Genomic DNA, 27,090 nt, shown 5'->3' on the forward strand with positions numbered 1-27,090 from the left:
ATGAACAGTACTGTCACAAAGGTATTATATTCTGTATGCTTTCTAACACTCAGGACCTTTTGTTAATTAAACAGTGGAGTCCCTCCACACCCATACAGAGCATTTTTTAAAGATAACTGCAAGCCTATTTGCCATACATATTTTTTCTCATGCAATGCCTTACAGTGCAACTATAACTAGGTGTACTCAGATGTAAGTCCTGTTGAATTCAGCGAGGATTACTCCCAGGTTACTGGGGTTAGGACTACGGCCTTCTGCATTTATTGTTAATAAATAAAAATAATTGTTGTATTAAGGATTTCAATTTTATTTCATGAGAGACTCATCTCTTTAAACATCTATTTCTTTCCTAAATGTATAGTTCACTTCTCCACCTCGTGCTTTTTCCAAAGTAAAAGTCTGCTGGGTCTTCTATTGCTTTTAAACTATAAAGGACTCATTTATATCACTTTCAGTGAAATCCTATACAAGTCTATTTCAAAGTAATATGTCTAAATTTGAAGCCAGCCCCACTGAGTTCAATGGAACTTGCTTCCCAGTATGTGTATGTGTAGTTGGTTGTACTCTTAAGACCACAACACTATGCATGCTTACCCAGAGGTAAGCATGCACATACACCCGGACAACACCAGGTGTATTGCTGCCACATACACCTGGACACACCATTACTGGCCCCAACATCATCAAACATACCATCTCAGGACTATTTAATGACTCATCTTCTAATGTTGTGTATGCCATCAGATGCCAACAGTGCCCTTCAGCTCTCTATATTGGACAAACAGGCCAAACCCTATGCCAAAGAATAAATGGACATAAATCTGATATCAGGAATCACAAGACAGAGAAACCAGTAGGAGAACACTTCAAACTCCCAGGACATTCTATGCAAGATCTCAAAGTAGATGTCTTATTACAAAAGAATTTCAGAAATAGACTGGAAAGAGAAGTTGCCGAATTGCAACTTATTACCAGACTAAAAACCATGGAGAGACCTGGTCTGAATAGAGACACTGGATTCTTATCTCATTATACATGATAAAGCTATTTTTAGCCATCTCACCCCTTGCTTTTTCCTGTAAAACCAATTGCAGTCAACAGGTTTACCACACCTATCAGCCAATCACGCATTCCCACCACCCTTCTGAGTAATAGCCCTCCCCACCCTCTCACTATATATAAGGGTCTGGTGGCTTCTGTTTCGGTGTATCTGAAGAAGTGTGCATGCACACGAAAGCTCATACCAATAACAAACTTAGCTGCTCTCTAAGGTGCTACTGGAAGGAATTTTTTTTATTTTGTTTTACCCAGAGGTAAGTTCCAGTGAATTCAATGTGCAAGTGTTCATAGCATTGTAGCCTCAGAGAGCAATCCAAGGAAATTACACCAGCTTCAAGCCATCTACTCAACCCACCACTCTTATTTATGCCAACACCATCTTTCCACGTTGCACCCCAACACTTTAGCACCGTACTTCCCTAGGCCCTTGCTCAGTTCTTTGTTCCTCACTTAAGTTTGGCAGTTGTTCAGTAAGAAGGGCAGAACAATCCTAACTACAGGATGCCGTCATAAATTATGCCAGCCTAAGTTCTCCCTATTCCAAACACTGTTCAAGAGCCTCTAGCAGGAGCTAGGTCATCAGGGGGTTTGGGCTGGGTGTCCATCAATATGCAGATGATACCCAGCTCTACCACTCTTTCAAATCAGAACCAGTGAAGGTGGTGAAGGTCCTGTGTGAGTGTCTGGAGGCGGTTGGAGGATGGATGGCAGCTAACAGATTGAGACTGAATCCTGACAAGACTGACAAGTATCGTACTGTTTTGGGGGGGACAGGAGGTGGGTGGGTATGGAGGACTCCCTGGTCCTGAATGGGGTAACTGTGCCCCTGAAGGACCAGGTGCGCAGCCTGGGAAAAGCAGCTGCCCATGGAGGCACAGGTTCAATTCTGTGTCCAGGGCAGCTGTTTACCAGCTCCATCTGGTAAGCAGGTTGAGACCCTACATGCTTGCAGACTGTCTTGCCAGAGTGGTGCATGCTCTGGTTATCTCTTGCTTGGACTTCTGCAATGCACTCTACGTGGGGCTACCTTTGAAGGTGACCAGGAAGCTACAACCAATCCAGAATGCGGCAGCTAGACTGGTGACTGGGAGTGGCTGCCGAGACGACATAACACCGGTCTTGAAAGACCTACATTGGATCCCAGTACGTTTCTGAGCACAATTCAAAGTGTTGGTGCTGACCTTTAAAGCCCTAAACGGCCTCAGTCCAGTATATCTGAAGGAGCGTCTCCACCCCCCTCGTTCTACCCAGACACAGAGGTCCAGCACCAAGGGCCTTCTGGCGGTTCCCTTACTGTGAGAAGCCAAGTTACAGGGAACCATGCAGAGGGCCTTCTCGGTCATGGCACCCACCCTGTGGAATGCCCTCCCACCAGATGTCAAGGAGAACAACAACTACCAGACTTTTAGAAGACATCTTCTATTTAGGGAAACTTTTAATGTTTGATGCATTACTGTATTTTAATATTTTGTTGGAAGCCACCTAGAGTGGCTGGGGAAGCCCAGCCAGATGGGCAGGGTATAAATAATAAATTATTATTATTATTGTTGTTATTATTATTATTACTGACTGAGCTAGTAGGCGAGTGTGGACCTGAGTTTCAAAGACGGCCCTAGGCAATGTGACCGAGCTGAATGCAGTTTGAATCATATAATTGTAGAGTTGGAAGGCACTCTGCAAATCATCTAGTCCAACCCCCTGCAATGCAGGAATAGGCAGCTGTCCTGTACTGGGATTGAACCTGCAACCTTGGCTTGGAATAAGAATAAATACCTCCTTACCCTATCCTGCTCTTCCCCGGAGTGTCCTGTTTTGGCGTCTTATGCTGGCAGAAATTATGCTGCTTTAAATTATGCAGGTTGTGCCGCAGCTGAGCTGGGGTGAGGGACTTACATTGGTGTAAACCTGAGCCCTGCTCAGACAGAAAAGCCCAATCCAAACTCTCTTGTCTTGGGAGGTCTTGTCTTTGGATTGCAGCGTAAAGAAACACTGTTTTAGGGTAATTTGGACTTTGTTCCTTTGGTTTAGAAGGGTGGGAGAATCCAAGTGTTGCAAAGAGCAGTATTATGAGTGTCTTTATTATTCTTAAAGGAACTGGAAGAGTGCCTGACCTCTGTGCAGAGGAACAAAAAGCACCAAAAATGAATTTTACCACTTCAAGCCAGAGAACCAGACATAAATGGGTTGTTCTTACTTTTCAGCACCACATCCCATATTTGTATTAATTATGGGATCGCTGTTGTGTCTGCCAGTGTGCACTGTTGTGCACTGAGGGGATTTGTATTCGGAAGAAAAATGACAGAGTGAGCACCAAGTGGTTTCTCTTTCCAGAGCCAGTAAAACTATGAAAATCTTGGAAAAGGCAATAGAAAATAGAGTAAACTGCACAGCTGTGGTGTAAGAACTGAATGGGTGTAACCAGTCCATGGGAAAAAGAAGCACAAGGAAGGATATAGACCTCAAATATGGCTGCTTCCCCAGTTTCTAATGAGAAAATGATGGGTAAAGAAGGAAAACATGGATTTCCTGGTGCTGCAAAGTGATATCATTATTTGATGGAAGGCAGCTCAGAAGTACTCGCTGTTCCAGTGATGGTGGGAGATGTTTTTGTCCATCTTTAGAAATGGAAGTCTGTTGAGGAATTTTCTTTTACTCATCCACTAACTTTTCCACACTAGAAAATATTTCTATTTAAAGATTCCAATCACAGAAAAGGAGAGAGCGTAGAACGGAATTGGGTCATTCAGCTTGAGGGTGGCTGGAGAGATTTCCTAAGTTTGAAAGTACGGCAACAAGCTTAATGTGGGGGGAATCTAAATTCTGCATTGGCATATGTGGGAATATTCTGTTCCAGCTCCGTCTGCCCTCAACCAGTCCCCACCTGGCTGCCTTTTTACTTACAACCAATCCAGGGGTAGCGCTGTGAGCCAGCTTCCTCCTCCTTAGTTTCAGTGTTACCACAGTGTGGAGGAGGATAGGGATGAAACTAGAATTTATTGGCTCTGGCGCCACCTACTGTTGAGCTCCCTGCCTGCCACCCTACCAGTCCCAAGGAACACCAGACACCATGGCCCTGAAGTGTTATGTACATAAGAACAGGCATAGGGAAACCAAGACCCTCCAGATGTTGCTGGTCTCCAACTTCCAGCAGTTCTAGCACAGCTAGTTGGCAGGGATATCCAGCAATATTTAAAAGACAACATAGATGAACCTGAAGGAGCATCTCCACCCCCATTGCACAGCCCGGACACTGAGGTCCAGCGCAAAGGGCCTTCTGGCGGTTCCCTCATTGCGAGAAGTGAGGCTACAGGGAACCAGGCAGAGGGCCTTCTCGGTAGTGGCGCCCGCCCTGTGGAACTATCTGACTTTTAGAAGACATCTGAAGGCAGCCCTGTGTCAGGAAGTTTTTAGTGTTTGATGTTTTATCACATTATTATTATTAATTATTATTATTATTACTACTACTACTACAGTGGTACCTCGGGTTACATACGCTTCAGGTTACAGACTCCGCTAACCCATAAATAGTATCTCGGGTTAAGAACTTTGCTTCAGGATGAGAACAGAAATCGTGCTCTGGTGCGGCGACAGCGGGAGGCCCCATTAGCTAAAGTGGTGCTTCAGGTTAAGAACAATTTCAGGTTAAGAACGGACCTCCAGAACGAATTAAGTTCTTAACCCGAGGTACCACTATATTATTATTATTATTATTATTATTATTATTATTATTCTATTGGGAGCTGTCCAGAGTGGCTGGGGAAGCCTAGGAGATGGGCGGGGTATAAATAATAAATTATTATTATTATTATTATTATTATTGAAACAAAACAAGCAAAAGTGGCCAGCAGCCTAGTGATTCAGGGAAGACAAAGCGCTTTTGCGTCCTTTTACTCCTTCCTCCCCTACTCTATGATTCATTATAGTCCGGTCCCTTCCAAGGACTTTTAATGCAGGACGATTCAAGAATGAGCTTTCTACTTCCATACCAAAATGCTTTGGCTTGGGAGAGTTAGCATCTTGTTGTGATTACAATCAACAATAGCATTTAATGATGCCTCAGTGGGTCATTAAGAACATTGATATGCCAAGTTTCCGACACCACTTAAAACAAATCTGCAGTAGGGTGATTCCATGTGTAGAAATTATGTCCCCAGTAAGGATGAAGGGAAGGATTAGAGGGTGTGTGTGAAATAATGTCCTACAGCCACCCCAGCTGCTGCCTCCTCTCTGTTTTTCTTTATGTTGAGCAATGTAGTAAACACGTAAAGTCATGAATGGGAATTTCCAAGGGCTCTTTAGGTTACTACTGCCAGTACTTGTGGCTCCCGATGAACACAATTTCATGAAAAAGTTGTACATGTCAATAGCACTGCACCACAAGCTTATGCAATAGCTCTTGGACTCAAGACATGTTAGCAAATGCACATGGGGCATGTGCGCACATGCTAATGGAATGACTACCCTCCCCAATTATGTGGCACTATTCAGGGTTACGCAGAGCAAGATTAGCAGAAGCAAAACTACTTTCAACAGATACATTTGAAAGCAAATCCAACTGATATAAAGGGCAACTGTGTGCAAGGAGTTAAGTCCCACTGTGCATTAAGTTGTGTTCATCAGGTCTTACTTCCAGGTAAGTATGATTCCTGATTAGGTCTGGAGCCTGAAAATGGAATCTCTCTGGCTCAGAAATGGAAACAACAGGAAATACCGACAATAGAAGACTGGAGATTGAAGTTGCTAGACTATGCTGAATTGGATAAGATGACTGGGAAGATTAGATATTTAAGAGACCAAAGGTTTACAGAGGACTGGGGGAAATTTGTTGAATATCTGGAGAGTATAAGTGAGGGCCAAATAACACTAGAGGGTTTTAAAAGAGCACTGTGAAAACGTGAGAGGTATTGTTAAAAGGGAGTAGAGGAAACAGATTCAAATAATGACAATATAAACAAAGGAAATGCGTAAATTAATAATGACTACGAAAGATTTACGGAAAAGCTGAAAGAAGTTCAAAAAAGAAAGATTTGGAAAAATTTGGATGTGAAAACAATGTATGTTTTGTTTTGTTTTTGTTGTAAATTAATTAAAAATTATTTTTTTAAAAAAGAAAATGGAATCTCTCTCCTAAATGCTGGTTCCTTCAAGAAAGAAAGTTGTGTATTAATCCCCCTTTTCTAAACAGCGGCAGTGGCTTGCAGTTCATTTTGAGGCCCAGTCATAGGTAGTGTTTAAAGCTATAAACACCTTGGCCCCCAAATAGCTGAGAGACAGCCTCCTTCCCTACAGACAGCAGACAGGCCACTCTTCGTAGTTCTGCCACCCTCAGAAGTTTGAGGTGGTCCAGGTGGGCCAGTAGAGGGCATCCTCTGTGGCAGCACCTATGTTGTGGAATGCCCTCCTCACAGAGGTGTGCCTGGCACCTTCACTATACAGTGGTACCTCGGGTTAAGTACTTAATTCATTCCGGAGGTCTGGCCTTAACCTGAAACTGTTCTAAACTTGAAACACCACTTTAGCTAATGGGGCCTCCTGCTGCCGTTGCACCGCCGGAGCCCGATTTCTGTTCTTATCCTGAAGCAAAGTTCTTAACCTGAAGCACTATTTCTGGCTTAGTGGAGTGTGTAACCTGAAGCGTATGTAACCTGAAGCCAAGGTACCACTGTATAGTACATGTGGTAGTACATATAGTAGATGTGGGTCATTTTTTCTGGACCCGACCTACTCCCGTGACTGCAATTTAGCTTTGTTTAATGCTGAACTTTAAGTTGTTGCAATAAATTTATGAACGTAAAATACAGTGGTACGTCGGGTTACAGATGCTTCAGGTTACAGACTCCACTAACCCAGAAATAGTACCTCGGGTTAAGAACTTTGCTTCAGGATGAGAACAGAAATCGTGTGGCAGCAGCGCAGCGGCAGCGGGAGGCCCCATTAGCTAAAGTGGTACCTCAGGTTAAGAACAGTTTCAGGTTAAGAATGGCCCTCCAGAACGAATTAAGTTCTTAACCCGAGGTACCACTGTAACAACAACAATAATGTCTCAGTTTACTCATTCCTTTTCTCTCCTCCTTTATTCCTCTACATTTCCAGTTTACCTTCATTTAGCAAACAGCATTAGACATCCCATATCCCTTATGGAGGGCAGAGGCACTTTGGGAAGAGGGTGAAGGTGAAGGAAGCCTCCTCACAAATCACAGAATCATAGAGTTGGAAGGGACCACAAGGGTCATCTCGTCCAACCCTCTGCACTGCAGGAATCCTGCACTGCAGGAATCCACCCTGCTGTGGCTCCGTATGATGCCCTTGTGATAACCTCATCTCCAGTACCTCTAACCATCCACAAGCCTGCACAGTGGTACCTCAGGTTAAGTACTTAATTCGTTCCGGAGGTCCGTACTTAACCTGAAACTGTTCTTAACCTGAAGCACCACTTTAGTTAATGGGGCCTCTTGCTGCTGCTGAGCCGCCGGAGCACGATTTCTGTTCTCATCCTGAAGCAAAGTTCTTAACCTGAAGCACTATTTCTGGGTTAGCAGAGTCTGTAACCTGAAGCGTATGTAACCTGAGGTACCACTGTAGTCTGCTTGATTGGCAAGTGGTTTGATTCACATTGATACCAGATATATTTCTGTAACATTGAAGGGTGCTGTATGTGTGCTCGTGTGCACGCACACACGCACACACACGCATGTGCATGCCCACATGTGTAGGAAGTTGTGGATGACAGAGATCATGTTGGGCTGGAGCCAATGCTCCTTAGGATCCCTGACTTCCAGAAGCCCAGTGGTGCACGGCCCTTCCTCCTTTCCTGAGCTCGGCACATGGTAGGAGGTTGGATTTTGGACTGAACAGATTTCCCACAGCGATGCAAGTAAAAGACAGCTGAGTGTGCTAAGTCAGTATCAGCAACTAGGATGGTTTCGCTTGGTCAGAAGAGAGCGAAGTCATAAACTTTGCTATATCGGGCCAAAGGCCCCTCTAATCCAGCATTCTGTTCCCACAGTCACCAACCAGATGCCTATGGGAAGTTCACAAGCAGGAAATGAGTGCAACAGACGCTCATCATTCCCAGGAACTGCCATTCATAGACATATTGCTTCCTTCTATCAGCTGGGCTTTGGCCCTGCCATGATAGCTTAGGTGCAAGCTCTTGCGAATTCTTTTGCCAACACTGAATTGAGCCCTAAGGTCACCACAAGATTCATTTTTCACTATATTTGGAATAGCAGTCTAGCTTGATGGGCGACGTATAGAGGCAGGCAGATCTGCTCACTGCTCCTTCTATTTAAATCCATAAAATTGTCATAATGGCTCCAGCATTAACTGTCTCTCAGTTGATATAAAAATAGATATGCAAACTGGGAGCTCATTTTCTTTCCAGCAAAGAAAAGAAACAATTTGAGTTGTTGAGTTGATGTGTAAGTTGCTAGAGTGAGAAAGCAAATTCCTGCTCTTGTGGGACTGAATGTACAAGAATGTTGATTGAGCCTTGTGAAACGTCTAAGCTTGCTCAAGATTGCTTATTTTGTCACTGCAGGGGGGGAAAAATACCGTTGCTATATACTCAAAGACTCTCTTCCCACAACACTCCCTTCCTCACATAGCTGTGCTCCCCCTACTTCTAAAACACCACATGAACAGTCATGGAGAATCCCAATATTTTTTTAAAAATAAAATCACTTCAAATCTCACTTCCCAATTTTGATCCGAAAGTTTTCACTTGAGGTGTAAAAGGTAAAGGACCCCTGGATGGTTAAGTCCAGTCAAAGGGGACTACGGGGTTGAGGTGCTCATCTCGCTTTCAGGCTGAGGGAGCGAGCATTTGTCCAGAGACAGCTTTCCAGGTCATGTGGCCAGCATGACTAAACCACTTCTGGCGCAACAGAACACCGTGATGGAAGCCAGAGCTCATGGAAATGCCATTTACCTTCCCACTTATCTACTTGCACTGGCATGCTTTCGAACTGCTAGGTTGGCAGGAATTGGGACAAAGCAACTGGAGCTCACCCTGTCATGGGGATTTGAACCACTGACCTTCTGATCGGCAAGCCCAGGAGGCTCAGTGGTTTAGAGCACAGTGCCACCTATGTCCCTTGAGGTGTAGGACACCTTCACATGCTGCTGAACATGCAGGTAGTGGCAGGGACTGGGAAAGGCTGGACACATCATCGGGAGGCTATGCCCAGAGTGGCTGGGGAAACTCAGCCAGATGGGCGGGGTATAAAATAATAATAATAATAATAATAATAATAATAATAATAATAATATATGCAGCATGACTCTGCAACATGTCATGGGATAAGCATCCTTTTCTGGCATTACAACTAATGTCAGTTAAACTTCATTGGCTCCAATTATGCTGACTGAACTGTTTGTCCACTGTGATGCCTTCAGTAGCATTACAGGAACAATCCGTAACCATTGGCTGCTGGCAACATCACAAGCTGTGGTGATGTCATAATAGTGCACCCAGAAGTAGGGGAAAAATATTACACGTTTTGGAAGGCTCTTCTTCTTCTTCTTCTTCTTCTTCTTCCACACCCCAGTTGATTTGCAGCTGCTAAGAACTGCCTGAGGGCAATTGGGGAAGCCCAACGAAGGTAAATGGGGAAAGTAAAAAATTAAAAAACTTCCAAATTCCTGACAAGTTGTTGTCAAAGGCAGTATCGTAGCCAATGAGATTAATTGGGGGGGGGGCACTCAAAAACCCATGGTGGACCATATGTAGCCCACCCTGACTTAGAGAAAGCTGGGCTGTAATTATAAATGAGACGTGCGGTGGAATTTCAGAAGATACACTCTCAGCATTTCAACTATACTTTACCCAGTGGGACAATAAAAATCCCAAGCATTTCCTCCTATACGTTTTTCTGATTTAAGTGAAAAATTTGTATGTCTATCAATCCAGTACATATACAAATATCTGCCCCCATAAACACGAGAAATGTGTTATTTTAATAGGTTGCTGTTATAGGCTCCATTTTCCTCCCATTTCGCATGCTGGGCAACTTTATCACCCTCTGCATTTGTTATCTGCAGATGAGTCAACGATTAAGGGAAATGTCATATCTCACGCTGAATCATAAAAGTGTATCAAGGCTATTAAATTTGAACTGCAGTCTTATGCACTCCATGTGAGGTTGTGCTGAATCATAGCGGGATGAAAGATAAAGAATGTGGCAAAGAAAAAAGATTTCTTTGCAGTTTCTGGCAATAAAGCCTCTCTCACACACACACAAAGAATAACTGGCTATAGATGACCACAGGAAGACTTGACAGAGAGCACAGAGCTTTTCAGTTGTGCACATCACATCACAATTTGATTTCTGAACTTTAAATGAGGACTAATCTATCTGCATCGTATTATGCCTGTGGCACTGAAGCCAATAAACTGAGTGCCTGTGTGTTTGCAAATACACCAGCTGCTTATGGAACACAGTATATGTAGTATTGCTTCTCTGAGGGAAGGGGAAACCATCAGTTTAGCTGGGATTATAACAATGAACAGGTCCTAGAGATAGGGTAGCTTCATGAGGCAGCCTGAGATTGGAAAGAGGTCTGGCAGGTCAGGAAGCTAAGGAAGCATGGTGCCCAAAGGCAAAGTAGTTGAAGATGAGCAAAATGGACTGAGGAACAAAAGACTGAAGGATGTCAGTGAAAAAGAAAGTCTGAGAGGAGGAGCAAAGAAATGGGGAATTTGGAGCAGTCCACATAGTCCTTGAACTCATCATCCATTTTTTTTAAAAAGGCTTCAACTATCATTGATATGTTATAAACAGAGGTGTATTGGTACCTTTGAAATGCTCCAGAAGAATTGGAATTTATTTACTTACTTAATCATTAGCATTTCTAAGTAGTGAACTGCTTCAAAAAGCTGTCAATTGGCCTATCTCCAGCGCTATGCCCACAATTAAAAACAATTAAAAGTCTGCATCCAGATAATCCAAATTCTGTACCAAGAGAAGCTGGATTCTGTAAACTGCGTGACTTCTACCATCTATGTGAATGATACAAATGTTCATAGTTTCCTCTGATTTTGTATAAGTTCTTCTTGTTTTGCTGGCCATGGAATCAGTCACCCATCTGGCTTCAGGTTTTTCAGTAAACCCATGCACTTTCAAGTATATATATTTGAAACAATAAGGTCTAGAAACTTGGCGTTCTAATAAAACAATGTTGAACTTTTCAGGAAGCATTCCATGCCCACATCATTAGGTAGTTTGGGAGTTTCTCCATTTGGGGTTCCCCTGCAAAAACATAACAAAAACCCTTTACACTTCTGAAAACTTTGAAGTTTTCCCAAGGACCAAAACTGCGCTATCCATTCTCAAGAGGGATGTAAGGAACCATTCTCAGAAAATAAATTTGCTCTTATTATATAGTGGGCTTTCTCGGCCTTTGGTCCTCAGATGTTGTTGGACTGCAACTTCCATCATTCCTGACCATTGACCATTTTGGCTGGAGACTCAAGGTTGGGAAAGTCTGCTATTTAATAACACTCTGGATCTCTCAGTCCTTTAGATAAGCCTCATGTCTCCTGGCTTTATCTTTCTCACCCCCTAAGTGGTTTTAAATGCAATTTAACTCCTCTATCTCATACAGTTTCCTTCCTATTAATCATTGCTGGCCAAAGTGTTATAGGTAGCCCCAAAATTTCTTTGTCTTTTGCAATTAAGATATATCATCCTAATGTGCTTCGTGTCTGTTTATTGGCAAAGATGTAACATACTTCCCTGAATGGACACTCCTTCACAAAAGCTAGTGGGAGGGAAAATTCCAAACAAAAAAACCAACTGACTTATTTTCTGATTCTTGTACATTAATGCGAATAGTGTGTAATTCTAGTGAAAAGACTTGAGCTAAACCTGTATGAAACCTATAGGAAGCTTTGTGACTTCTGGATTCTTTCACGGTGTGTAATCCACCAGACACATTAGGAAAACCCACTGAGTAAATTCAGAACTTTTGCTTGCTTCAGGAAGGTGAAGCTTGGACAAAATGCCAACAAATGGTAAGAGATCACGCTTACAACACTTAGTCCCCCCTTGAGGAACCTTTTCCTATTCAGCAACTGTTTTGCCTGTTGGTCTTTGATTACCCATGCAGGTTCCATACAAGTACGGCAAGTAACATTTATGGAACTTGGTTATCTAGATACAGCTTGCTTGGAGGGATTTAATGCAGGCCTGCAGAAGACCTCTAGGGAATAGAGGGAATCTGGAGTTCGTTACTATATTGCACTAATGGACACAATTGCTAACATTGCTAATTCACTGACACAATGCAGCACATGGGGACTTTGATATATGTAACATTTTCAATATATTCCTCAGTACAGTTGATTAAGGGACGCGAGTGGCACTGTGGGTTAAACCACAGAGCCTAGGACTTGCTGATCAGAAGGTTGGCGGTTCGAATTCCCGCAACGGGGTGAGCTCCCGTTGCTCAGTCCCTGCTCCTGCCAACCTAGCAGTTCGAAAGCACGTCAAAGTGCAAGTAGATAAATAGGCACCACTCCGGCGGGAAGGTAAACGGCGTTTCCATGTGCTGCTCTGGTTCGCCAGAAGCGGCTTAGTCATGCTGGCCACATGACCCGGAAGCTGTACTCCGGCTCCCTCCGGCCAATAAAGCGAGATGAGCGCCACAACCTCAGAGTCGGTCACGACTGGACCTAGTGGTCAGGGGTCCCTTTACCTTTACCTTTACAGTTGATTAATATATTCCCAGCCCAAAGGGTTGTATGCAATCGTATCTTTGCCAGGAATTTTTTTTTTTTTGGGGGGGGGGGTAGAATTCAATTTTGTTCACATTTTAATTTGCATTTCTCAAAAGATGAACAGCAAAGCAGCTATCCTTCATCATTCACACTTCTCCAAATTTTCTAATGCAGCTCTCCAAACAAAAGATGTGTACACAGCTATATATGCTAGGGAAAGTGTGGTAAAAATGCATAAGTGGAAATAATATATTAAAAATGCATGACTGCTTGCCAAAATGTATATATCTGAGAAATGTGCACTGAGTTATGGCCCTTCTCCTATTTTCATTTTTTTAAAAAATGAAATAGATTTTTCTACTTGGGGGCCATGCACGTTTATTATTATAATATTTTATTTTAAATTATGCTGCTGTTCCACTAAAAAATGAAAATGGCTTACAATAAGTAAACGAAAAGGCATATTGTGCAAAAAATGGCGGCAGGCAGACAGCAGTAAAACTTAAGCTAAAGATAAGTAAAAGATGTTGGAGAGCCTTAAAACTAAAACCAGAGGCTAGTTTCATCAAAACAGGAATAGAGTCAGCTTTTCCAAACCTTTTAGAATAGAAAGATCTTAACCTGCCATCAGAAAGCTTTGATGTCTGGTGAGGACACTTCATAAATTAGGTGGCACCACCACTGGGCAGACCCTGTCTCCCTGGTTGCTGCATGCCTGACCTTTGCTGGTGCAGGCACCTTGAAGGCATTTGAAGCAGAGAGGCCCCTTCCATAGCAACAGATCACTATTTTCTCTCTCTCCACCCCCCTTCTGCTTACTTCTTTGACCATAATGAGGGATTCATTAACAAGCCTCCATGCTGATTCTTTGGCTCATAATCTCTCTCTCTCTCTCTCTCTCTGCTTCAGGTAATTCCTAACATTTTTACTTTTGAATATCTCCTTTTTTGAAGTGTTATATTTTAGTAAGGTCCCCCCAACGGTGAGGCTGTCCAATGTAATTATTCTACGGTCGTAGTTAACAAGAAGTCGAACTGCTGCACTTAAATCCTTAAAGCGAGATGGAGAGCTGGAAAGAAGAGGCCTTTTACAAATAAAAAAGTCAATCTAATGGCCAGTTCTGTATCTGAGAAAACCTTCACCTCGTCACTTCAGAATCTATCAGCGTATAAGGCCTGTTCTATTTCCTCAGACACCATCGGTCTTAAAATCAGATTACAAATTACATAATTTTTGCCCTCTTAAGCAAGCACAATTTACAGTAAATTGTACAATGGAAAGCCTGACAGATCTTTAACTAAACTGTTGAGAATGTAATGCTGTAATTTGAAGGTTCCTTGGCTTTGTAAACATGCCTGTTATATCTCAGATTCGGGGGGGGGGGGGGAGAGCTGGCATCCTTCTAGATGTGCAAACACTATTTTCATGAATAAATATAATGTACTTACAGCACAGTTCCGTGCAGGTTTACTGAGAAGTATGTTCCACAGAATTCCATGGTGTTTAACTTGGAAGCAAGTCCCACTGCATTCAATGCGATTTGAAAAAGTTAATGCCACCAGGCATTAAAGGCTCTATGGCTAAGGATGGCATACTCTAGCATGCTACACACAACATTTGAAAGGGAGCTAAAGCTAAAGCATTAATCTCTTATTCCATCCATCCATCCATCCATCCATCCATCCATCCATCCATCTCCTTCAAGCAGTTCAGAGCAGCATAAATGTTCCCCTCTTTCACCTTCACAACAGCCTTGTGAGGTAGTTTAGGGTCGCACCCAGTGAGCTTTGTGGCACAGCAGACACTTAAGACTTGGGGTTCATCCACACTTCTGAGGAGGGAGACCTCCTTTCCTTGTCCCACCCTCATAACTTCTCTGACTCCCCTCCCAACTTTACTTAGCAAACAGGGACTTGCCGGTGCTGGCCCAATGAAATGGCTATGCAACAGCTAGTGGGTGGGGCAGGTAAAAGACAGGACACTAGGCAGGCTGCAGCATTGAGGCCCACCAAAAACAATCCAAAAGTCCACACCGAGACACTTATGGAGACAATGCCTGAAGAAATCTCATAAGCCAGAAGGCTGTCGAGAAGGATTTCCAGTGGACAGAGCAATGATCACTACCATGCATAGCTCTCATTGCTAGTTGGAAAAGACACTAATTTGTTCAAAATGATTTGACCAACACACACACACACATATATATATGTGGTTGTGCAATTTGGAAGTGAATTACAAAGGATTAAAAGAAAAGAAAAACTAGAAGATCCATTATAATGAAATGACTGTATTAACTCACTTTACTCACTCGTCCGCCAGTGTTTATAGAAGAAGATACAGTTATTTGAAAAACAGCTTTTAGTGCTGTATCTGTACCTGCTTTATGGAACATTTGTGTTACAGCAAAATATCAATTACTCCATACACTGCAGCTGATCAGCTACCCCCGTTACTGAAACCCACAGCTTAAATTTAAAAACCCACTCCCAGTCTAGCCCAGTTTCAGCAAAAAGGAACTCTGCTCTGTTTTTGAGGAAAGTTTGGGATATCTAAGAGTGTGATCCAACAAAGAAAGAGCCAGTTTCACCCACCCCTAGTCACAACTGACTTAAATCCTGTCCCGTTATTTCAATGGGATTAAAACACGACTTAATTTCTCGGGATTAAGTTTGAAGCATTTTAGTTATCAAGTGTTGTGTGTGTAGAATGGAGCTTTGATCAACCTCTTTCCCAAAGCTCCAGTATAACTTGTTTGTGGGCTACATTGTTAGCACAAAATTCTCCAATGAAGATAAGCAAACAGAATACCAAATTTGCTTTATCGCTACAAATATGTCTCAGCTGGAATTATTTTCTAGATAGAGTAATGAAGTAGATCAGCCAAAAACATTCAAGAGGTTGGGGGCATCTTGCAGATAAGTTTATTTGAACCATAGAATTATAGTTGGAAGAGACCACAAAACTCACCTAGTCCCACCTCCTGCAGTGCAGGAATCTGTTGCCCAATGTGGGGCTCAACTCTAGACCCTGATATTAAGAGTCTCATGCTCTACCAAATGAGCTACCTACTAGCATAATGCAGGAGGCTACCGATTGGAGCTCTTGATGTTTGTTTAAATAAATAAATAAATATAAAAATAATAATTTTATTATTTATACATTGCACATCGGGCTAGGCTTCCCCAGCCACTCTGGGCAGCATCCAACAAAATATTAAAATACAGTAATGCATCAAACATTAAAAGCTTCCCTAAACAGGGCTGCCTTCAGGTGTCTTCTAAAAGTATGGTGGTTGTTGTTCTCTTTGACATCTGGTGGGAGGGCATTCCACAGGGCGGGTGCGACTACTGAGAAGGCCCTCTGCCTGGTTCCCTGTAACTTGGCTCCTCACAGCGAGGGAACCACCAGAAGGCCCTTGGTGCTGGACCTCTGTGTCCGGGTGGAACGATGGGAGTGGAGATGCTCCTTCAGATAAAGCCCTTCCATGAAAAATCCTAGCAATTATATGTAAGTATAACAAGAAGTAAGTTTCCATAAAGTTCAAGAAAGCGGGTATAGGATTGCAGCCTGTACAACCTCAGTTTATGTGGATTCATTTACTCCCGTTCACATTTTGCCACTGACAATTAAGTCCTTTGCAATTTGTCACTTTGTAATCACAGTGACATGGACTATGAAACTATAGTTATTTAAATATTGAGATAGTGAATGACTAAAGGCAAATTACAAATGGCAATAATGAGTTTTAACAAATAATGAGTTTTAACAAATGATCAACCACAGATTACACATTAATTTGTGTTGATGAATAGTGAAGATGTGTAGGTTTATAATCACTTTCCTGTGAGATTTATTGAACGGAAGCAGTGTTTCTTCAATTAATCCTCATTCTTAGAAATGAATAAACTGTGTAAGTGCAGAAATTGTGGGGAATTATTTGCATACGCCAGTTTTAAGGCGAGGTATCTGGAATTCCCTTGTTTTCTCAGGTTTTCAGGTTGGGTTGTACATTTGAAATTCATTCTTGTTGTTGCTAGAGGGATTCTCAGATTTACTTATTGTATACTGCTTTACATTTTAACAGAAATATCTAAAAGTGGATATATCAACTAGTCAACGTGTGGGCATCAGAAGCAAAATTAGCCCTGGGCACACAATGTCGGAGACAGAGACAGCATTATGACCGCACAAGGAACTGTCTTGTGTACAAGTAACACATGAAATGGGCTTTACAGTTCTATATATAAAAACAGTTCCTGTCCTATGTGCAGGGGTCAGCAAACTTTTTCAGCAGGGGGCCGGTCCACTGTCCCTCAAACCTTGTGGGGGGGCCAGACTATATTTTGGAAAAAAATATGAATGAATTCCTATGCCCCACAAATAGCCCAGAGATGCATTTTAAATAAAAGCACACATTCTACTCATGTAAAAACATGCTGATTCCCGGACCGTCCGGATTTAGAAGGCGACTGGGCCGGATCCGGCCCCCGGGCCTTAGTTTGCGTACCCATGTATGTGAGCAACAGAGGCTATACCTTAGAATCCTAGGAATTTTAGAAGCAGGTGAACAAGCGCTGAAGGACTTCCTGGAGAACTGGAAGTTTGAAAACCAAAGGAGTGTTAATGCTTTTCCCTTTTCCTGCTCCGTGGCTAAAAGCTCATTGTCATAATCTTTCATTCCGCCTGACTGGGCAATCAGTGAATCATTTGACCAATGATTCAGTCCAATTCCCTTTTCTCCTCTCAAGCAAATATGATGATTTATATACAACAGGAACCATGGATATGGACCTTTCCCTTCCTCACAACTCTATGCCTTCATGGCTAATTATGTTTCTTGCACTTAATGCATGGGGGCATACACAAAATCTGGAGGTACGGTATATTTTCCTGACTTGTTTTCTTCAATACTTTCCAGAACCATGGGGAGGCATTCTCTCTACAATTGCAGGATGGCTCATTTAGCATTGTCTGTGTCCTGCTCTCTCCTTTACCCAGCCAATCAGGGCTACAGGATGGAACCATGCTTTCCAAACAACATATATTGTGATCCCTTTGCTGACCCTAAGTAGCACACATCATCCCTGGGCAGCTACTAGGAGCCTAGCAGGGCCCACTGAGGCTTGCCTAGGTCCCCCTTTAAATGTGTTTTTCTTGTGCTTCAGCCAAGTGGCTGGGTTTGGGCTTTTAAATTTCTCACAATGCCCCAAAGGTACAATATCAGGAGCATTGTGGGAAATTTAACAAGTTGGCTTCCTGACATCCAGCATGGATCAGAGCACTGTGGCTGTGAACAGAACAGCCCAGCATGGATCACTTGCAAATGAGGTCTGCCTAGGCTCTTTCACCAGACAATCCTAGGCCCATCTGCACCATACATTTAAAGCCGTATCATACCATTGTGAACAGTCATGACAATTCTCAGAGTAGCTGAACAATCAATTCCTCTTCCCAGGGAACTCTGGGAATTGTAGCTCCTTGAAGGGAAAGGAAGTCTCCTAAGAACTTTCAGCACCTTTTACAAAGTACAGTCATACCTCAGGATACGTCCGCTTCATGTTACGTTCTTTCAGGTTACGTCCCACGTTGACCCGGAAGTACTGGAAAGGGTTACTTCCGGGTTTTGCTGCTCGCGCAGAAGCACAAAATGACATCATGCACATGCGCAGAAGCGGCGAATCGCAACCTGTGTGTGCGCAGACGCGCCACTGTGGGTTGCGCTCTTTTCATGTTGCGGACGGGCCTCCGGAACGGATCCCGTTCGCAACCAGAGGTACCACTGTACAGTCACTAGAATTCTTTATGGGGAATCTATGACTGTTAAGGTAGCATAAGAAAGCTTTAAATCTAAAGTGCAGGTAAGGCCCACCCCAGCTTTTTCCAAGTTTCTCTCTAAGCTTTATATTTCACATGTGAAGTGACTAAATTGTGAAAGACCAGGATTGGTCTAACCACACTGCCATGATTTCACTAGACCAACATTAGCTAATCCCAACACTCATGCCAAACTCATGGCCAGCAGCAGTTGGGCAACCCCAAACCACATGAAGGTTCAGAAAGGTCAGCAGCCTCTTCTTGTTTCCTTTGACAGGATGTGGAGGTTGTCCACCTGGAACATCTGTGGTCCAGGCAGGCAATTAATTACTGCTTCTGCCTTTGCACCTGCACTAGAGTACCCCAGACTAGTATCTGTCCTCCCTTGAGATGTTGTTGCTGCTATTAACAAGGGGTAGGATCAGTGTGGTAGAGGACCTCACCTCTACAGCATGGGCACAGGTGGTGGATGCATCTAACATAGTGTCTTCAATTTTCAAAACAAGCATATAGCTATCTCTCTCTCTCCCCCCCCCCCCAGCACTCTCATAGGTCCACAGTTTGGGAATCACTGCTGTTGTGCACACTTCTGCAATTTAGTCCCTGCCCACAGGCTCACAATCTAATATATATGATACAAATGGATAAGAGAGTAAGAAAACAACATGTCCCTCTCCGACACTAATCTAAGCAAATTATGGCAATGCCACTCTTCCTGAAAGGCAAGTGTTAAGTGGTATGCGAAAGAAAAATAACAAATGGTCCCTGCTGCAGAAAATGGCAACAGCTAACTCCTAAATTCATCCCTTCAGGAGAATGACTATCTGCATGGACAAAGTGTTATGCTTGCCAGTGTTCTTGCTGTTCGTGTGATGATTTAGACAGGCACTCTGGCCTCATGGAATGCATTTAGATGGCTCTTTCTGTTCTGAGGGCATGTAGAATTTAAAACAGAAAACTCTGAAAAGTTTTGCCAGTATGTTATAGTACACTGATGATTGGATGAACATACATCCCAGCTCACCAATGAAAGCATAAATTGGCCCAAAAAATATGTCTTTGTTTTACAGCTTTCTATCCCACTTTTTGACCACAGAAATACTCCCATTACTTGGTTTTAATTGCCCATTGGAAAAATAATAATGCAGAGATTTGCCACACACTGTAGTTGTAATGATGAACTGAAGTGAGGGTGGGGCTGTAAAGTGCATGGAATAAAAAGTAATTAATATAATGTATTGCAGAACTTGGGTGTGCTATCCAATTTTCATAAAAATCTGGGGAAATACAACTTTCCCTAAGATTTTCTTCATGGAAATCAGACCTTTACCCAAAAAGTTAATCCAGACTTCTTTGGACGTACTATTTACCTGTGCTGAATTCAATTAATGAGTCAGGTGAAAATATAGCAAAAAACCTAAATAAATCCGTACTGTGAATAAGTCACCAATGAAATTAACATTTGCCCACCCTTTTTACATCAGAATGATCTTCACAACCAAGCTAATGCAACCCGTGAATGGTGATTGATTTTCTCCTGCTTTGTGTTTCCATAGAATTAAGTGGAAAGGTAATCCTGCTTGCCCTTTTAATTTGCAACCCTGGGAGGTGTAAAGGGTGATCAGATGCAGAGAATAGGCTCCTGAGCGGTAAAGAGCAAGGAGTCATTGCAGCTGACAAACTCTGGCATGATTCGCTTCTGTACACATCACACTGGAATTGTTAAATCGCAATCTGAATCTTGACTGAGTAAACAATCCCTTAACATGCTTTCGAAATAATTGCTCACTGAAAATCTACGTTCTCGTGACACTTCCCAGTGCTTTAAATTCAGTAATTCCAAAGCCACAGAGACAATTGCTTGATGTTTTTACACCATGATATAAAAAGACTGCCTTAGCTGTATCTCTAAGAGCCACCGGAGACCAAAGAATAAGATTTGCTGTGTTTAAGAGTGGCCCTGAAGAAGATGCTAATTGGAGATGCCTTGAATCTAATATAGCACACTTCTGCCTACCCAGAGATTTTCTCTCTGTTTCCTATACTGGTGCTTTCTGCCTTTCTCTTTCGTCTTCTTCCTCCATTTAAAGCCCTATAAGGATTGGGACCTGGATATCCAAAAGTCCTTCAACTCACACAAAAAACCATCTGCATCAGTGTTAGAAACTCAGACGTATAAGCTAGGTGCCAAATGCTAGGTAAACCAAGGTTATAGTCACCAAAATGGAATGTCTAGCTGTCATTTTGATGGCTCTAATGTAATCTTTTTCAAACGACGGACTGACTGCGATTGATTCTCAGTTAAACATCCGGCTAGTTCAGATGACAACCTTGAGCTGGGTTAAGGGCTTTGAGAACTTAAAGAAGAAAAGCCACTTGAGTAAGTGAAGACAAGCTACACCAGTTAACTGTAACTTTGTTCACTGCTCCTGCTCAGGCAAGCCCAGAAAAAGCATTCTGATTCCTGAAATTCATCCCAATTGTGCAGATAAAATATAACTGATGGAATTCTACAGGATGGGGTATTAGTGTGTGATACTAATGATCCCCAGGCACGCACCTCCAGATGATGGAGATGTCAGGTAACATCCTTGCACCCAGGCATCTTCACTTGGTCTCAAGTAGTCAATGGCCATGTGCAAAATGCACCTGGCAACTGGCTAATTTCGAATACTGGTTCCCGGTTATTCCTTTCCAGCAGTGAATGGAAGTTACAATCACCAGATGTGATAGGATGGCCCTATTCACCTTTCGAAGTGGTTTGCAGAGGTTTGGCCACTTCTGGGTCTGGCTTGGGGGCCAGATCCACTTCTCCACCCTGCAATACAGCAAATGCACTTGCCACATTCCCCCAATGCTATGGCCTAATCCAGGCATGTCCAAAGTCCGTTTTGGGGGGGCCTAATCCGGCCCCTGTGGCAGTTCATTTCCTGGGGTAAAATCCTAAAAAAACCTCAAGTCCAACCCTAAAAACCTCAACTCCAACCCTAAAATCAGCTCAACAACTTCAATCCTAAAAAAAAGGTCAACAACTTTGGTCAGCCCTTTGGTCAGCTTGCACAGCTCTTCACTTCATCAAATCTGACCCTCTGGATCCTCTAGGCTGTCATAAATTCCATCAATGCCAACAGGATTTTTGGCAAGCTCGAACCAGTGGCGTAGCGTGGGTTGTCAGCACCCGGGGCAAGGCAAGTAATTTGCCCCCCCCCCCACTGCACTGTCCCTCGCCCAGATAGTCCCTCACTCTCTCTCCGCACCACACCGCACGCCTGGCACCCTCCCCTCCACACTGGGCGGCGACCTGGCGGCTCGGATCGGATTCGCACAGCCAGCACTGCAGTGAGAGAGAGTGAGCCAGGTAGGGGCAGAGAGCTGTGAGTGCGAGCGCGCCCCACCAAAATGTTGCGCCCGGTGCGGCCGGCCCCCCCTGCACCCCCCACACTACGCCACTGGCTCGAACACAGAATGTGGGACACTCTTCCAAGACAAGCCATACTGATTATTGCTTGACTTTTATACACCAGCGTGTCTTATCAGGGATCACCTTCATTTCAGCCAGTCGGATTTCTTAAAGTGGAAAGAAAAATGGGGCAGCCGCTAATTCAAATCCCCAACCTTCTGAAAGCTCTCTCCCTTTCAATAAAGGAGCTCAGGAGGTACATAATGGTCTTAGTGCTATGGGTGGTAATCGGACATCATTCAAACTTTGTGAAGATGTGCTATTAGAATGCTAATTCCTGTCTCCTGTTAGAAACCACCCCAGAACAATTCATCAAATGATTTTAGTTTTGTGCTTAGGAACAATAATCTTGCAGAAATTCTGGTTATTAAAATATGCAGGAAGGACAGGATATAAGATGGATAAAAGAAAATATGAAATATGTGTGCAATCAAATGTATCTTGGGAATGTTCCCCCTCCACACAATTTGTGGATTTCAGGATCCAAAGACTAAGGCTGTAATCCTGCACATGTTAATTAGGGAGCAGGCCCCAAAAACTGCATGGGCTTTACTTTTCATGAAACCTGCTGAAGGATTAGGCTGAGCACCAGGACACTAGCAAGCTTCCAAGTTGCACAGAACCCTTCTTCCAGAAATAATTCCTGCCTGAAGACCTTATGTCAGCTAAACAGCTGGTTTCATACCAAATGAAATACTATACAAATAAAATACAAATGATAAAGGAACATACCAGGTCAGACTATTTGTCCATCTCATGCCACATTTACACGGTACATTTAGAGCAGTCTGACACCACTTTAAACAGTCATGGATTCCCTGTAAGAATTCTGGGAGCTGTGGTTTGTTAAGGGTGCTGAGAGTTGTTAGGAGAGCCCTAGAGCTACAATTATCAGAGGGGTTCAACAATCAATCCCTATTCACAGGGTGAATGTGGCCTGAGTCCAGTATTATCTGTGGAAGTAACAGAAAGTTGTACGAATAGCAGCAGCTCTCCAAGGGGTCCGGTAGAGGCCTTTCCCCATTTCTTTCTACCTGGTCCGTGGAGATGCCAGAGATTAACCTGGGACCTTCTGTGTGCTCCAATACGGAATTACAGTCTTTCCCCAAAACATGGCTGCCCCAATATTAGCAAGTTGGAATTTGACTTTACAGAACATCCTAAGCAACAGATACAATGCCAACTGGTGAGTTTGAGCTTGCGTGGGGATATTTAGTGTCCTTGTCAAAGATTCACTAAATGTGAAGATTAAAAATATGGGGAGATGCGGCGGGGTGTGTGTGTGTGTGTGTGTGTGTGCACAATCATTCCCCTTGTTCACCATTTGTTGGAGGGCAAACTTCTGAAGCAAGAAGTCTCCCCATGAGTTTTGGAATCGTGGTTTTCCAGCGTTCTAAAATATGCAGGGAGCCAACAGCAGCACAGGAACTGTCACTCACTCTCCAACTGTCAGTCACTCTCCAACAATAGTGACACAGGGGGAGGAGGGAAGATGGCACATTTGTCCCCCCTGCCCCCCATTGTGCATTGACTCTATGATAATAATAATAATAATAATAATAATAATAATAATAATAATAATAATAATAATAATTTATTTATACCCCGCCCATCTGGCTGAGTTTCCCCAGCCACTCTGGGCGGCTCCCAATCAAATGTTAAAAACAGTACAGATGTTAAAATGTAATGTTAAAAACTCTACAGATTTAGCGATTGCCTGAAGAGGGATTCAGACACAGTCCTGCCTCTCTACGTAATGACAGAGCTGCATGGTATAGTTTCTTCCGTTTAACCTAGTATTGTCTACTAGGACTGGCAGCAGCATGTAGACAGATATCATTCCCACCATCTGCCAGGGAATGAATCTGGGACATTTGGCACACAAAGTAGCTCCTCTACCACTAAGTTATGGTCCTTCCACATAAAGCAGGGGGTGGGAAGGGAATGTGGCCATCCAGCCTCCTCTCTCTCTCTGACCCCCCAAACCACACCCTTCCTGCTCTGTGCCCTCTTCCAAATAAGTTTATCTGGTCGGAATGTGTCCACGAATTTTCAGGATTCCTCTTGCCTGCTTGGAAGGAGCCATGCCTGTATGTCCTCCTACTGCTAACATACGGGTCTCATAAGGTTTTCTGCAAGGGCTCGCAACCCAGGCTGAAAAGGGACCTCCCACCCCTGCCATAAAGAGATAGTGTCCCTTAGAACAGCTGCATTGGTGGAGAAAGGGCATCTGGGCACACAGATAACTTGTCAAAAGGCATCATCCACTAAGCAACTGAGGGTGAGATGGAGGGAACAGAGCTCAGAGTCACTGGACTAATGCTAAAGGGCCTTTTGTCCCTGAGCCCAACCTTCTTCCTGTCCCCACCTTGGGAGGTGAAAAAAGGACTCAGCCATCCTTTGCTTCTATGCCAACTGTGGTGGGATTAGGGAATGAGTTGCTTTTGGTGTAGGCTGTACTTACGTCTCACTCAAGCACGACTCTTCTCCCATCCCCTCTGGGCCATGCCTGAGAATTGCATGTGACCTGCTTTGGTATTCTCTCCCCCAGGACCAGATTTGAAGTTTTGGTGGGTCTGCAAGTATATGAGGTCTCCGCCATTGCCCTCACCTGATACATCAGCCCCTTTGATGTCCACACACATTCCACTTTACACACTTAAAGAGGGACCGACATCTTGCCTGTGACATTTTCAGAATTCTAAAATGATCTCAGTGTGATTATTGTTATTTGCAGGCATTCCCCTTAACCTTGCCTTAAAAATAAAATGTCAGCTTCTTGTTGGAGTGTCACAGCTCCATCCGAAAGGTTATGGGACATATTCTGCTGCCAACTGTACTGCTGGTGCAACACTATTAATTTCGGATTAAGGGCAGAGGTATAAACGAATGCCATTTGATCTTTGGTGCATATTTATTTGCACGTATCACACAGCACACAGTGTTTATATTGAAGCTACTTGACACATACCAGAGACCATCCTGTCTCTGGCTTCACAGCAACATCACAATGACTGACAGCTGGTCCTTGCTTTGCAGTTCACTGTTTGCACGGTCAGGTCCCACACTGCACTGGGTAATGTCTGAAATGTGGAGTTGTCATGCAAACTGTCTCTAGTCCCAGATGTTCCCTGTGCAACATAGTAGGAACCTGGCCTGCTGCAACAGTAACCATTGCTACCAGATTAACATAAGAACAAACTTTGACTTAATGTGCTCTGAGGTTTTGTATGCTTGTTTACTGAGGATACAGACTTTGTACCAAGTTGCTGGTGATGCACAGGGTTATGGCTACGATCCTATGCACACGCACCAGGGATTAAAGCCCTAGTGAATACAGTGGCGCATTCAACTTCCAAGCCAACATGCCTAGGATTGCACCGTAAGTATGATTAAATCCTGATCCTTGCACGGATGCCAACAAAATTCATTCTGTAAGGAAGCAGGAATCTAACAGAAACAGAGGGGCAATTTAGAGTAAGTATAAACCTAGTAGGAAAATTATTTTGAAAGTTGTGGAAAACAGGACAGGTCTTGCCAGTTCAGTTCGTTCCCCTTAACTGATTTGTCAAGTCAAAGTTATGGCTTGGCTTTGCCTCTACTAGTTGCTAGCAATAAATTGGAAAGTTGCTAGAAATAAGCTGGAAAGTTGTCGGTTTGCGGTAGGTCTGTCGCTGATTCTGTTAAATGGTGCCTTAGACCTGTTGACAAGAAATATGAGAGGATTCACATGACAGGACTTGTGAGTGCACAAGCCCTCTATCTTCTGCGAGCAGATAAATCTGTGGCATCGTTTCAAAGAGGTGTCCTTGGAACAAGCAATCGGTCTTCCTTGTGGACTCTGGTTGTTAAAACTATTGCTTTTAGCAGTAATTAAGGGAGTCACACTTTCAGCACAGTGTAAACAAGGCATTCCTTCCACATGCACACTCTAAGAGTTTGGAAAACCAAAGATACACTTTCATCACTCTTTTGGTGAAGCATGGAACAAACTGAGTACCTGAGGCAAAGCATAATAAAATGTCATGTGATAGCAATAAACTTTCCAAAGAATAATGCCTGATCCTAGCAATGGTTAAGTATCTTTAAATGCCATTGACTTCGATGACTGAGTGGAAGAGAGTAGGGTTAAGTATGTGCTTAACTATATATAAAAGAGGGCTTAGTTTTGTGCCTATACTCAAATATACCTTTGCATGCATACAAAAACCACAGGATTGCCAGTTATCCTCCAAAAAGCATTAAAGAAAAGAAAAGGTCCTGTTCTATAGCTCTGCGCGTGCACACACACACACACCCATCCGAGTCCCACGTATTTCCTTAGCGCTTGTGAGATTTAGAAATCACGTCGTTGGAGTCCATGCCAGAAAACTTTCAGCTCTCTCATGTAAAATGGGAAGCAAGAGGGAAAAGCCTTTCTCATAAGGAAAGGGCTGGTGGTGGAAACTTTCCCTCCAGGGACGGTGATAACAAATAATGATAATAAATACAACCAGGGCAGCAGTTTGCATGTGGGCAAGGAGGAAGAAAAACCAAATTTCAGGAGTTGGTAGGGCAGGAGGGGAAAGGGAACAGAACAGAGACGCGTGGAAGGAGGAGGAAACTTACAAGGCGAGAGGAGAAACTTGCAAGGCTTGGCAGGATGCGCTGGAAGCGGCTGTGCAACTGCGGATTTCTCCCTCTCTTCTCTTTCGGTCTCTTCTCTGTCTCTCGGCCGGGCTGGGCAGCTCGGCATCCACGAACCTCCACCCTGGGGAAGCCACGCGCGTCTCACCTTCCTGGGTGTGTTGCAGCTACTATTGCTGCTGCGAGAAGGCGGCGGCGGCGGCAGCCTCAGTCCCTTGGGTGGCTGCGCGCAGGACTGTCCTAAGGCTTGGATCCGTTTGGCTTCGCCCCCCTGGATTTATAGCCAGGGCGGCTGCTCGTTGCGCGGCTGCGTTCCCCTCCAGCTCACACTCCACCCGCCCCGCTCCCTCCTGGGAGAGCCCCTAGTTCTGGGCCTCGCTTCTCCCCCCGCCCCACTTCCCCTCCCAACACG

The 27,090-nt window shown here is 43.6% G+C and overlaps 1 protein-coding gene across 2 annotated transcripts in view; it reads right to left on the reverse strand.

Moving 5' to 3' along the window:
* The window catches only part of AGTR1 (angiotensin II receptor type 1), a 53,868-nt gene extending 26,778 nt beyond the window's left edge, over positions 1 to 27,090 (reverse strand). Inside the window, exon 1 of one of the 2 annotated variants that reach the window (XM_083442935.1) lies at positions 26,661 to 27,036. The gene's annotated coding sequence lies outside the window, so the exon portion shown is untranslated. Of the gene's footprint in view, positions 1 to 26,660 lie in introns of both variants that reach the window. The other variant, XM_083442934.1, reaches the window with a different exon arrangement.

The sequence above is a fragment of the Podarcis tiliguerta genome (genome assembly GCF_965153285.1).
Source record: "Podarcis tiliguerta genome assembly, chromosome: 5".
Classification (NCBI taxonomy): Eukaryota; Metazoa; Chordata; class Lepidosauria; order Squamata; family Lacertidae; genus Podarcis; species Podarcis tiliguerta.